Source organism: Oratosquilla oratoria, chromosome 20, assembly GCF_046742065.1.
Source record: "Oratosquilla oratoria isolate Oo_2021 chromosome 20, ASM4674206v1, whole genome shotgun sequence".
NCBI classification, from domain to species: Eukaryota; Metazoa; Arthropoda; class Malacostraca; order Stomatopoda; family Squillidae; genus Oratosquilla; species Oratosquilla oratoria.
Window position 1 is genome coordinate 23,572,045 of NC_134796.1, and position 12,500 is coordinate 23,584,544.

The 12,500-nt window shown below is 40.0% G+C and overlaps 1 protein-coding gene across 1 annotated transcript in view; it reads left to right on the plus strand.

Moving 5' to 3' along the window:
* LOC143036137 (uncharacterized) overlaps positions 1-12,500 on the plus strand; it is a 33,096-nt gene that overhangs the window by 1,247 nt on the left and 19,349 nt on the right. The gene's annotated exons all lie outside the window — the stretch shown is intronic.

Here is a 12,500-nt window from a genome sequence, read left to right on the forward strand (position 1 = left end):
GAATGTCACATGTATCAACCCACAAGAAAAATTAGCCATAATTGTATACTACAAAAACACAACCGTCTCTAGCCTGTTCATGAAGAATAACCAGACAAAAGATAACAACACCCTAAAGCAAGCGAATGTGGTTTACCAATACTCCTGCTCCGAAGAAGGTTGCAAACTTCTGCCTAACATGAATTATATTGGTGTTACCACTACTTCACTTAGCCGAAGGCTCACAATGCATGCCCGCGATGGTAGCATACGGAAACATATGACTCAATATCACAACAGAAATCCAACAAGACAAGACCTAGTTAACAATATCAAAATACTCAAACACTGTAACGATCACAAAAAACTACACATCCTGGAGAAAGTCTACATTTCACAACACACACCAATCATCAACATACAAACAAACACATTAGGCACCTTACTCTTAAACAAAGAATCCGTCACACCAGGACAAAATTTCCCTTGACAATATGACATATAACATCAACGGACATCTTGTCCAGTTCCCCCCCCCCAGTCATTATAATCTGACTCGAACCTCTCCCAATTCCACCTCACCGTCCAGCTTCCCACCCCCGCAGTCATTATGATTTACCTGAACCTCTCCTAATTCCACCTCACTGGAACCATAAAGCCTTGTCATTTTGTAACTCCTTAGCATAATTGACATGGACCTTTTCCTGTCATTTTATCTGCCTGAAGATGGTTGTATGTAACAACCGAAAGCTTGCGATTGTATTTATATAATTAGTGTCAATATACCATGGATCTCGGTAGACTTGTGTTTAATCTACCCCTGGACTATAAGAAACAGATAAGAAGAATGGAAAAAACAACTAAGAAGATAGTTGAAACTGAATTAGCATTGGTCTTTAACAAGACATGTCTACAAGAAAATTTACTGCCAAAATATACTAATATATATATATATATATATATATATATATATATATATATATATATATATATATATATACATACATACATACATATACATATAAACATATTAATGGTGTATATGGGCATGAGATTTTCTCTTATGCATACTTTGTTGAAAGTTTGCTAGTTGTGAGCAAATTATTTAATTAAAGGTATTTTCCATATACTTTATTAATGTCTTATTCTAATTTGAAAGGTGGTTTATGACTACTCAAAGTACAAAATCATAAATCTTCTTTCAAAGGAGAATAAGACCATGATAAGGCATATGAAAAATGCCTTTAAGTAAATAATAAGCGCACAACTAGCCATCGCTTTCAACGACACACACACACACACACACACACGCACACACACACACACTTGTGAATTTACAACATCACAAAAAGAAATATCAGAACATCTATCAAAATTGGACGTCAGAAAATCACATGGCCCGGATGGAATTGCAAATTGGAGTCTAAAAGAATGCAAAGAAGAGCTAACGGATAAAATACACATCATAATAGATAGCTCACTCAAGGAAGGAAAGATACCTAATGACTGGAAAAACGCTAACATTGTACTAATATATAAAGGAGGAAACAAGGAAGAACCCACCAACTATAAACCAGTATCACTAACAAGCACTATAGCCAAAATTTGTGAGAAAATCATCAAGAATAGATGGGTAAAACACCTGGAAGATAACACCATATTAAACCCAAGACAATTCGGGTTCAGACAAGGTAGATCATGCACCACAAACTTGATATGCTTCTACTCAAGACTAATAGACATAGTGCAAGAAAGAAACGGATGGGCTGATTGTGCATTCCTAGACTTGCAAAAAACATTTGACAAAGTACCACACAGAAAACTACTAAAAAAACTGGAACACATAGGAGGAATACGAGGGAACCTACTAAAATGGATGGAGGACTTCCTGACTGGAAGAGAGATGAGAGTAGTACTCAGAGAAAAATATTCAGATTGGAAAGAGGTGATCAGTGGAGTACCGCAAGGATCTGTACTGGCTCCAATAATGTTTGCTATCTATATGAATGATATGGACGAGGGCGTGAACTGTTACATGAGCTTCTTTGCTGATGACGCCAAACTGTTAAGGAAAGTAGAAACTGATAAGAACTGTGAAGCACTGCAAGAAGATCTGAATAGGGTATGGTACTGGAGTCAGAAATGGGAAGTGAATTTTAATACTAAGAAGTGTAGCATAATGGAATTTGGAAAAAACAAAAACAGAATATCAAGAGATTATACAATTGGAACCAAGGAAGTAAAGAAAGTAGGATCCGAAAAAGACTTGGGAGTTATTATCACAAACGACTTGTCCTATGATACACAGATTAACAAAATTGTCGGGGAGACTTACAACTTGCTAAGATCAATAAAAGTGGCTTTTGCTTACCTGGACGAAGACATGATAAAAAAAAATTTGGTTACATTGATAAGGCCTAGACTAGAGTATGCGGCGACATTGTGGTCCCCCAGTACCAAAAAGAACATAAAGAAAATAGAAAGAATCCAAAGAGCAGCTACAAAAATGGCACCTGCACTTGCAAACCTATCATACGAGGAGAGATTGGCTAAACTGGAGCTACCGACACTGGAGCAAAGAAGAGAGAGAGGAGACCTACTGACCATCTACAGAATCATGAAAGGCACAGAGATACTTGATAGAGAAGAATTACTGAACTGGGACAAGAGAAACACAAGAGGACATGGAAGGAAATTAAGAAAACATAGCTATAGAAGAGAACTGAAGAAAAACAGTTTTCCACATAGAGTTTTAGACACTTGGAACAAACTGGATAATGAAATAGTAAGCGCAAAAACCATTCACGAGTTTAAAAGCAAACTAGACACTGAGAGATACAATGGCGGGACAACACGAGCATAGCTCCCCTTCCCGCAAAATACAACTAGGTAAATACAACTAGGTAAATACACACACACACACACACACACACACACACACACACACACACACACACACACACACACACACACACACACACACACACACACACACACACACACACACACACACACACACACATACACACACACACACATACACACACACACACACACACACACACACACACACACACACACACACACACACACACACACACACACACAAACACACACACACACATACACACACTCACACTCACACACACACACACACACACACACACACACACACACACACACACACACACACACACACACACACACACACACACACACACACACACACACACACACACACACACACACACACACCCTTCTGTGTCCACCACACCCTTTGTCAATGTGAAGTCGGGTCATATGCACCCTCTCCCTCCTCCTCCCACCCACTCCCTCTGTCCTCCCCTCCAATCGACCTCGAAATCCCCACCGACCGTCGTCGCTGTCGTCGCGCGACCAAGAAGACGAGGATTTACGACGAAAAAGGAAAACCTGGTTTGTACTGTAGGGGTGGGGAGTGAACGTGAGTGCCCGAAATGGTATCTATGCAGTGCTAGTTAATTGTGTTAACTCGAAATTAGCAAAAATGAATGAAAACGACTCGAAAGCCAGTTGCGAATCAGAGCCATCTGGCGGCAATCCACTGAACCGCGATGTAAACAATCAACAAAGCACGTGTTATGACAATGATTTCTTAGGGTTTGGTAAGTACGAAAGAAAGAACTTAAGTAGATTATTAGAGATAGAGAGAGAGATGAGCAAAAATAGGACTCGGTGGGAAAATGAAATCATGGACTTAAGAAAAGAGGTCATTGGTTTAATTGATTGTTTATCTAAGACTAACCATGAAATTTCTGACCTGAGAAAAGCTAACTTGGATCTTACAAACAAAATTAAAGAAATGAAAAGAGACATAAATGAACTGAAGAATGATAATGAAAAGAAGAAAACTAATGATAATAACAATAGCGAAAATCTAAAGCAGGAAGTGAACAACAAATTACAAGAATTGACACAAAAGATCGAAGAAAACTTAGGTGGGGACAGTATCCAGGAAATTAAGAAGTGGAAAGAAAATATTGAAAATAAAGAAATTGCTTTCAAAGAAATAGTCAAGCAGCAAATGCAAGATAATGCAAAAGACACAATCATTCAAGTGATTAACGAAAAAGCAAATTGGGTCAGGGACACAGTAGATAGGAAGAAATGTATTGTGGTTTATGGGCTTAAAGAAAAACAAGGATTGGCGAGGTACATGAGAGAAAAAGAAGAAAAAGAGACAGCAGTAGAAATCCTTAATGAAATTCAGGGGGGAGACAGTGATTCAGGCACAGACTTAGAAGAGACTTACAGAATTGGTCGCTATACTAAGGATAGGAATCGACCTCTAAAGATAAAACTAAGGTCACAAGTGGTAGTAGAAGACATATTTGAAAAAGTAGGTAACTTGGCAAAGAGTGAAAAATACAATAAGATATGGATAAAAAGAGAAATGAGTACTGAGGAATTAGAAAAAGAAAGGGCACTAAGAGAAGAAGCAAAGGAAAAAAACTTGAAAAGATCGGAGACAGAATGCAAAGAATTCCAGTGGAGAGTAATAGACTTGAGATTAAGACAATGGCGCTTCAAAACGAACAAAACAAGGGAAGAAGAAACCAGGGAGAAGGAAGAAAATTAAAAGTGGCCTATACCAACATTGACGGACTAATTTCGGGACTGAACGAACTCAATGATTATCTGTTAGAAGCAAAACCAGACATAATGGGAATTGTAGAGACCAAACTAAGAGGTGAAATACCATCCACTGTTATCGGACAAGGTTTATACAACTACTGGATAAAAAACAGGGACAAGAAACAGGGAGGGGGAATCATGTTCTTGGCCAAGAAAGACCTAAAGGTGACAAAAATTGCAGAGGGCAAAGGTAATGCTGAATTGATCATGATAAAAGTCGAAGGCAAGAATATGAAAAGTAGAAAGTTTGTGGTGACTTATGTGCCTCCAAAAACAAGCGCTTGGAAAGAAATCGAACATAAAAAAATGCTAGATGACACAAGAAAATCACTCAATGAGATACTAATGGGTAAGGGTAATCTGGTAGTTATGGGGGACTTCAATTGCAAAGAAATTTGTTGGGACAGCATGACAGTGCAAGGAGGAGATGACTCGTGGGGCAATGTACTGCTAGATATGACCATGGAGTACACAATGACCCAATGGGTCCGTGAAAACACAAGGTACAGAAATAATGAAGAGCCATCGAAACTAGATCTAATATTTACAACAGAGCCTGAAATAGTGCATAAAGTCCAGTATGAGACACCAATTGGAAAGAGTGACCATGTACTCATCGAAACTATACTAAAGGAAGAAATAGACATAGAGAGGAACGAAAAGCATAGGAAAGGAAGACTGAGGTACAACAAAACAGACTTTACAAAACTAAAGACATTCTTCCGGAATGCAAACTGGGAAATATTTTACAGGGAAGAAACAGCAGTGGAAGAGAAATGGAATATATTGATGGAAAACTACAATGAAGGGGTAAACAGGCATGTACCAAGACAAAAGCGAGAGAGAGAGTACATTAAATGTTGGTTCAACAAAAGATGCAGTGAGGCAAAAGACAGAAGGGACAAAGCTTGGAAAAAGTGGAGAAAAGACAAAAAACAAAGCAAATGGCAAATTTATGTTAACTATAGAAATGAGTATGTTAATGTGAGAAGAGAGGAGAAAAGGAACCATGAGAAGGATATTATAGACAAATGCAAAGAGCAACCCAAACTATTCTATCGGTATGTGAATGGTAAACTTAAAAACAAACAGGAATTGGTGAAACTATGCCAAGGAAACATAGAATACACAGAAGATTTAGAGATGGCCGAAGTCATGAACAATCACTTTAAATCTGTTTTCACCAGAGAGAAAATACCAAATTGTGACATAGACAAAAACAAGAAATCTCCCCTCATGAATGAGTTTACAGCATCACTAAAGGAAATATCAGAACATTTATCAAGGCTGGATGTCAGAAAATCACATGGCCCGGACGGTATTGCAAATTGGATTCTAAAGGAGTGCAAAGAAGAACTAACAGACAAAATACACATCTTAATAAACAGCTCACTCAAAGAAGGAAAGATACCCGAGGACTGGAAAAACGCTAACATTGTACCAATACACAAAGGAGGAAACAAAGAAGAACCCACCAACTATAGGCCAGTATCACTAACAAGCACCATTGCCAAAATTTGTGAGAAAATAATCAAGAATAGATGGGTAAAACATCTGGAAGACAATGACATATTAAACCCAAGACAATTCGGATTCAGACAAGGAAGATCATGCTCCACAAACTTAATATGCTTTTACTCAAGACTAATAGACATAGTGCAAGAAAGAAATGGATGGGCTGATTGTGCATTCCTAGACTTGCAAAAAGCCTTTGACAAAGTACCACACAGAAAACTACTAAAAAAACTGGAACACATAGGAGGAATACAGGGAAACCTACTAAAATGGATAGAGGACTTTCTGACTGGTAGAAAGATGAGAGTAGTGCTCAGAGAAAAATATTCAGACTGGAAAGAGGTGATCAGTGGAGTACCGCAAGGATCTGTGCTGGCACCAATAATGTTTGCTATCTATATGAATGACATGGATGAGGACGTGAACTGCTACATGAGCTTCTTTGCCGATGACGCCAAACTGCTAAGGAAAATAGAAACTGATGAGGACTGTGAAGCACTGCAAGAAGACCTAAATAGGGTATGGAACTGGAGTCAGAAATGGGAAGTGGACTTTAATACTAAGAAGTGTAGCATAATGGAGTTTGGAAAAAGCAAAAACAGAATATCAGGAAAATATACAATTGGAACCAAAGAAGTAAAGAAAGTAGGATCCGAAAAAGATTTGGGAGTAATTATCACGAACGACTTGTCCTATGATATACAGATTAACAAAATTGTCGGGGAGACTTACAACTTGCTAAGATCAATAAAAGTGGCGTTTACATACTTGGACGAAGACATGATGAAAAAAATATTGGTTACATTGATAAGGCCTAGATTAGAGTATGCAGCGACATTGTGGTCCCCCAGTACCAAAAAGAATATAAAGAAAATAGAAAGAATCCAAAGAGCAGCTACAAAAATGGCACCTGCACTTGCAAACCTATCATACGAAGAGAGATTGGCTAAACTGGAGTTACCGACACTGGAGCAAAGAAGAGAGAGAGGTGACCTATTGACCATCTACAGAATCATGAAAGGCACAGAGGTACTCGATAGTGAGAGCTTACTTAACTGGGACAAAAGAAACACAAGAGGACATGGAAAGAAAATAAAAAAACATAGCTATAGAAGAGAACTGAAGAAAAACAGTTTTCCTCATAGAGTTTTGGACACTTGGAACAAACTGGACAATGGAATAGTATGCGCAAAAACCATTCATGAGTTTAAAAACAAACTAGACACTGCAAGATACAAAGGCGGGACATCACGAGCATAGCTCCCCTTCCCGCAAAATACAACTAGGTAAATACAACTAGGTAAAGGTAAATACACACACACACACACACACACACACACACACACACACACACACACACACACACACACACACACACACACACACACACACACACACACACACACACACACACACACACACACACACACACACACACACACACACACACACATCAGGAAAATCTGTAACATATAAAATTACCGACATACAGAAACAAAGAACTAGGGTATAAACAATAAAAAAAAATCACCAATCAAGAAAATAGAAACTCGTAAACCAATACAGATACATAGACCGTTGGGGAATAATGCTTACAAAAGTAGAAAAATTAAAGAAATGACAAAAGATTGCGTGGTCCAATGGCTTACATATGTCAGAGCCTAACCTGCATGGGTGGTGGAGGGAGAAGGGGTAGTGGGGTGTGACCCGTCTTGACCGCGTCGGTATGGGGATTGGGGTGGGTGGGGATTTCGAGGTCGATTGGAGGGGAGGACAGAGGGAGTGGGTGGGAGGAGGAGGGAGAGGGTGCATATGACCCGACTTCACATTGACAAAGGGTGTGGTGGACACAGAAGGGCTTGGTTGGGGGGAGCGGGTTGGGGGTTCGCAGTGCGGGCGAGAGCATTGTTATACAAGCTAATGTTGGTAATCATGTTGCATTGGATGTTTATAATAGGGCTATATTCTCTTATAAACATTGCTTCTAAAAGCTTAAGTTTATGTGCATCCCTATTACATATATATATATATATATATATATATATATATATATATATATATATATATATATATATATCATACGTACATATACCAAAGGCGGGTAGCCAAAAAGAAAAAGGCATAGAAATCACTCCCACCCATTTCATTTCCCATATATTCCACTCCCCTCCACCCTCCTCCCTCCCTCCCTCCTATCTTGGCACCTCCTGGATGATGGGTTATCCCTGCATCCTGTCCACTGCCCTGGGTCAGAAGCAGTGTTGCAAGACACAGCACAACCACAGCAAGGCCGCTTCATAAATTCGGCGACCCCCCCTCTCCGTCCCCTCATGCAGAAAAGGAGAAGACGGGGAGAAATTCCTGCGTCAAATATTTCTCATACATACTTCCTCACCACCCATCCCCCACCCACTCCCCCTCATGCATCACAGCCTCATCTATACTCAACCCTTCTCCATTCACCTCTATCTTCTGTCCTCTCTCGTCCTTCCTCTACAGACATTCCTCTCTTTTGTAAAGCCCCTTTCACCCCATCCATCCATCTCATCCTAGGACGCCCCCTCATATTCATTCCTTCCACCTCCGCCTTCCACACTTCTTTTACTAATCTTTCTTCACTCATTCTTCCCATGTGTCCAAACCATCCCAATACTCTTCCATCAACCCTATCTCCCAGCTCCCTTTCCACCCCTGTTCTCCTCCTCACTTCCACATTTCTCACCCTATCTAGCCTAGTAAACCCTATCATACTTCTCAGACACCTCATCTCAAACACATTCAAACTCCTTCTCTCTTCCTCTCTCATGTTCCATATTTCTGCACAATCACTCTTTCATATAACCTCCTCTTAGCATCCATTTCCAGATGTCTATTTCTCATTACACTTTTTAATCCACCAAGGCATTTACTCGCTTCTCTCAATCTACATTCTACCTCCACCCCAACTCCTCCCTTTCCTTTCACATTCGCACCTAAGTATCTGAAACTATCCACTTCCTCCAGTTTCTCACCCTTAATGCTCACTTCCAGCCTACTGTCACTCTCTCCCCTTGTACATCTCATCACCTTACTTTTGCCCACATTTATCTTCAACTTCCTTCTTTCACACACCTTCTCAAACTCTGTCACTAACTTCCTCAATCCCTCCTCTGATCCTGCTACAAGCGCAGTGTCGTCCGCAAACAACAGCTGGCTCACCTCCCACTTTTCTCCATTTTCTTTAACCATCTCCAGCCCCTGACCCTCTACTCTTGCATTCACCTCTCGCACCACCCCATCCATGAAAAGATTGATCAGCAAGGCGACATAACACACCCTTGACGAAGTCCCACCTTTACCTCGAACCATTCACTCTCTCCATTTCTAATCCTAACACAAGCTCTACTACTCTCGTAACAGCTTTCCTCCTATCCCATATATCTGTAGTACCTCTCACAGTGCCTTCCTGTTTACCCTGTCGTAAGCTTTTTCCAGATCCATAAAAGCCCCCAAAAAACATCCTTGCTTTTTCCTATGGCTTTCTCACATATCTGTCTTACCACAAAGATCTGATCTACACATCACCTACCTGTCCTAAAACCACACTGTCCCTCACCAATTACTCCCTCTGTTCCTCTCCTAATCCTCTCAATCAAGACCCTCCCATAAGCCTTCCCAACTACACTCAACAAGCTGATCCATCTGTAACTACTACACTCACACTTGTCCCCCTTTCCTTTGTAAAGCGGAACTATACAGGCACTCCTCTAGTACTCTGCCACTCTACCCTCTCTCCAGCAAATATCAAATAACCTCACCAGCCAGTCCACCATAACTGTACCTCCTTTCTTCAGACATTCTGCAAGGCATCCATCCAACCCAGGTGCCTTACCTGCTCTCATCATCTTAACAGTTGCTTTCACTTTGGTTCAAGGAGGGAGTCATAAGGTGTGCAAAGATGGTGTGTGGAACAAGGAGGACGGGAGGAAATAGAAGGAAGGGTAGTGAGTGGTGGGATGAGGAAGCAAAGAAGGGTGTAGAAGAGAAGAAGCTGGCATTCATAGATTGGCTACAAATTAGGACGAGGGAATCGTATGAGAGGTACAAAGTAAAGAGAAAGGAAGTTTAGCATAAGATAAAGGAAGCAAAGAGGAGAGAAGATGTGAAATGGGGAAAGAGTATGAGAGAAAATTTTGAAAGTAATAAAAAGATGTTTTGGAAGGAAATTAAAAGAGGAAGAGGAGGCGAATCAAGTAGAGAAGAAAAGGTAAAAGGTGCAGATGGAGAGATGATAATGGAAGAGAGGGCAGTAAGGGGAAGATGAGCAGAATATTTTAGGGAGTTGCTAAATATGAAGGAGGATAGGGAGGGAAAGGTAGTTGCAGTGGGAAGCGCTAAGAAAATGAGAGTGATGAATGTGGAAAATGAAGGAGAAATAGGGAAGGATATATATATATATATATATATATATATATATATATATATATATATATATATATATATATAGATACATATATATATATATATATATATATATATATATATATGGAAGGGTGGTGAGTTAAACACAGAGAACAGTTGGAGTTTTATTCACTGACGTTTCGTCCTTACCAGGACATTCTCAAAGTACATACAGTTTTAGAAAATTAACAGCTTATATAACCCATCCTTGCCGAGTTCCCCTCCCTCTATCATCCGTCCTCTACCCTTTTTCATGTGACTCCGACCATGTCACTTCTCCCTCCGTTCTCAGTTGTCCTTTTTACCTCCTTGATAATCAGAGTACTTACCACTCCTGCTAATTTTATAAACCCTTCCCTATGGTTGATGCAGGGGTGGGAAGTAATGTAGGCTGCCTCCACTATTTTTCTTTTCTTTTTCTCTAGACCTTTGTGGAGCACCTCTATCTTGTTCCAATCTGGAAGATGACCACATTGGTCTAAATGAACTACTAGCGAGTTGGAGGTTCTGTGAGCTCTGACGTCATTTTTGTGCTCATATGTCCGTAGCTCCACTGATCTTCCCGTCTCTCCATAATATCCTAACGGACAACCACCACATGATATATTGTAAATTGCGCCCTTCTCTACATCCTTTTCTGATTTATTTCTATTCTTGACAACTTCTCCTAATTTTGTACCCGTGGAGAAAGCAACGCTCACACCCGCTTTTGTGAGAATATGTCCCAACTCCTCCGCGTACTTCGAGTTGGGGACGGACAAAAACCCCGCCCTGCCTTCTCCAGACCAGTCGTCCTTCTTCCTTCTCATTATTACCGTTGCTTTCTTCCTCAATCTGTGCAGTAGTCCTTCCGGGTATCTGAGTTTAGTGAATACTTTGAAAATATATTTGATTTCATCCTCTAAAAATTCTTCGCTACAAATACGGTACGCCCTTAAGAAAAACCCTATAACCACTCCGTTTTTAATTTTGTTGCTATGCGCTGAGTAGAAATGAATAACATCGTCTTTATTGGTGCTTTTTCTGTAGAAAGAGAATGATATCTTACTACCTCTCCTCTAAATCACCGTATCCAAGAAAGCTAGTCTGTTACCCGTCTCGTGTTCGATAGTAAACTGGATGTTTGGTTCGACATGATTCACTCTACTCAACTTGTCATCTAATTGTACCTCTTTCGGAGCGATGACATGGACGTTGTCCACATACCTCAGCCAAAGCGTGTCTCTACCCATTATCTTTATGAAATAATCTGTCTCTAAAACTTCCATATATAATGAAGCTAGAACCGCACTGTCTGTATTCTTTCCCGTTGAACATGAAAGGACCAAACTTCACACATAGAGACACTAATTTCAAGTAATCACTTTTTCCCAGTGGAGCTACGGACATATGAGCACAAAAATGACGTCAGAGCTCACAGAACCTCCAACTCGCTAGTAGTTCATTTAGACCAATGTGGTCATCTTCCAGATTGGAACAAGATAGAGGTGCTCCACAAAGGTCTAGAGAAAAAGAAAAGAAAAATAGTGGAGGTAGCCTACATTACTTGTCCCTGCATCAACCATAGGGAAGGGTTTATAAAATTAGCAGGAGCGGTAAGTACTCTGATTATCAAGGAGGTAAAAAGGACAATTGAGAACAGAGGGAGAAGTGACATGGTCGGAGTCACATGAAAAAGGGTAGAGGACGGATGATAGAGGGAGGGGAACTCGGCAAGGATGGGTTATATAAGCTGTTAATTTTCTGAAACTGTATGTACTTTGAGAATGTCCTGTTAAGGACGAAACGTCAGTGAATAAAACTCCAACTGTTCTCTGTGTTTAACTCACCACACTTCCACTCATTTGTCTTTCATACTTTAATATATATATATATATATATATATATATATA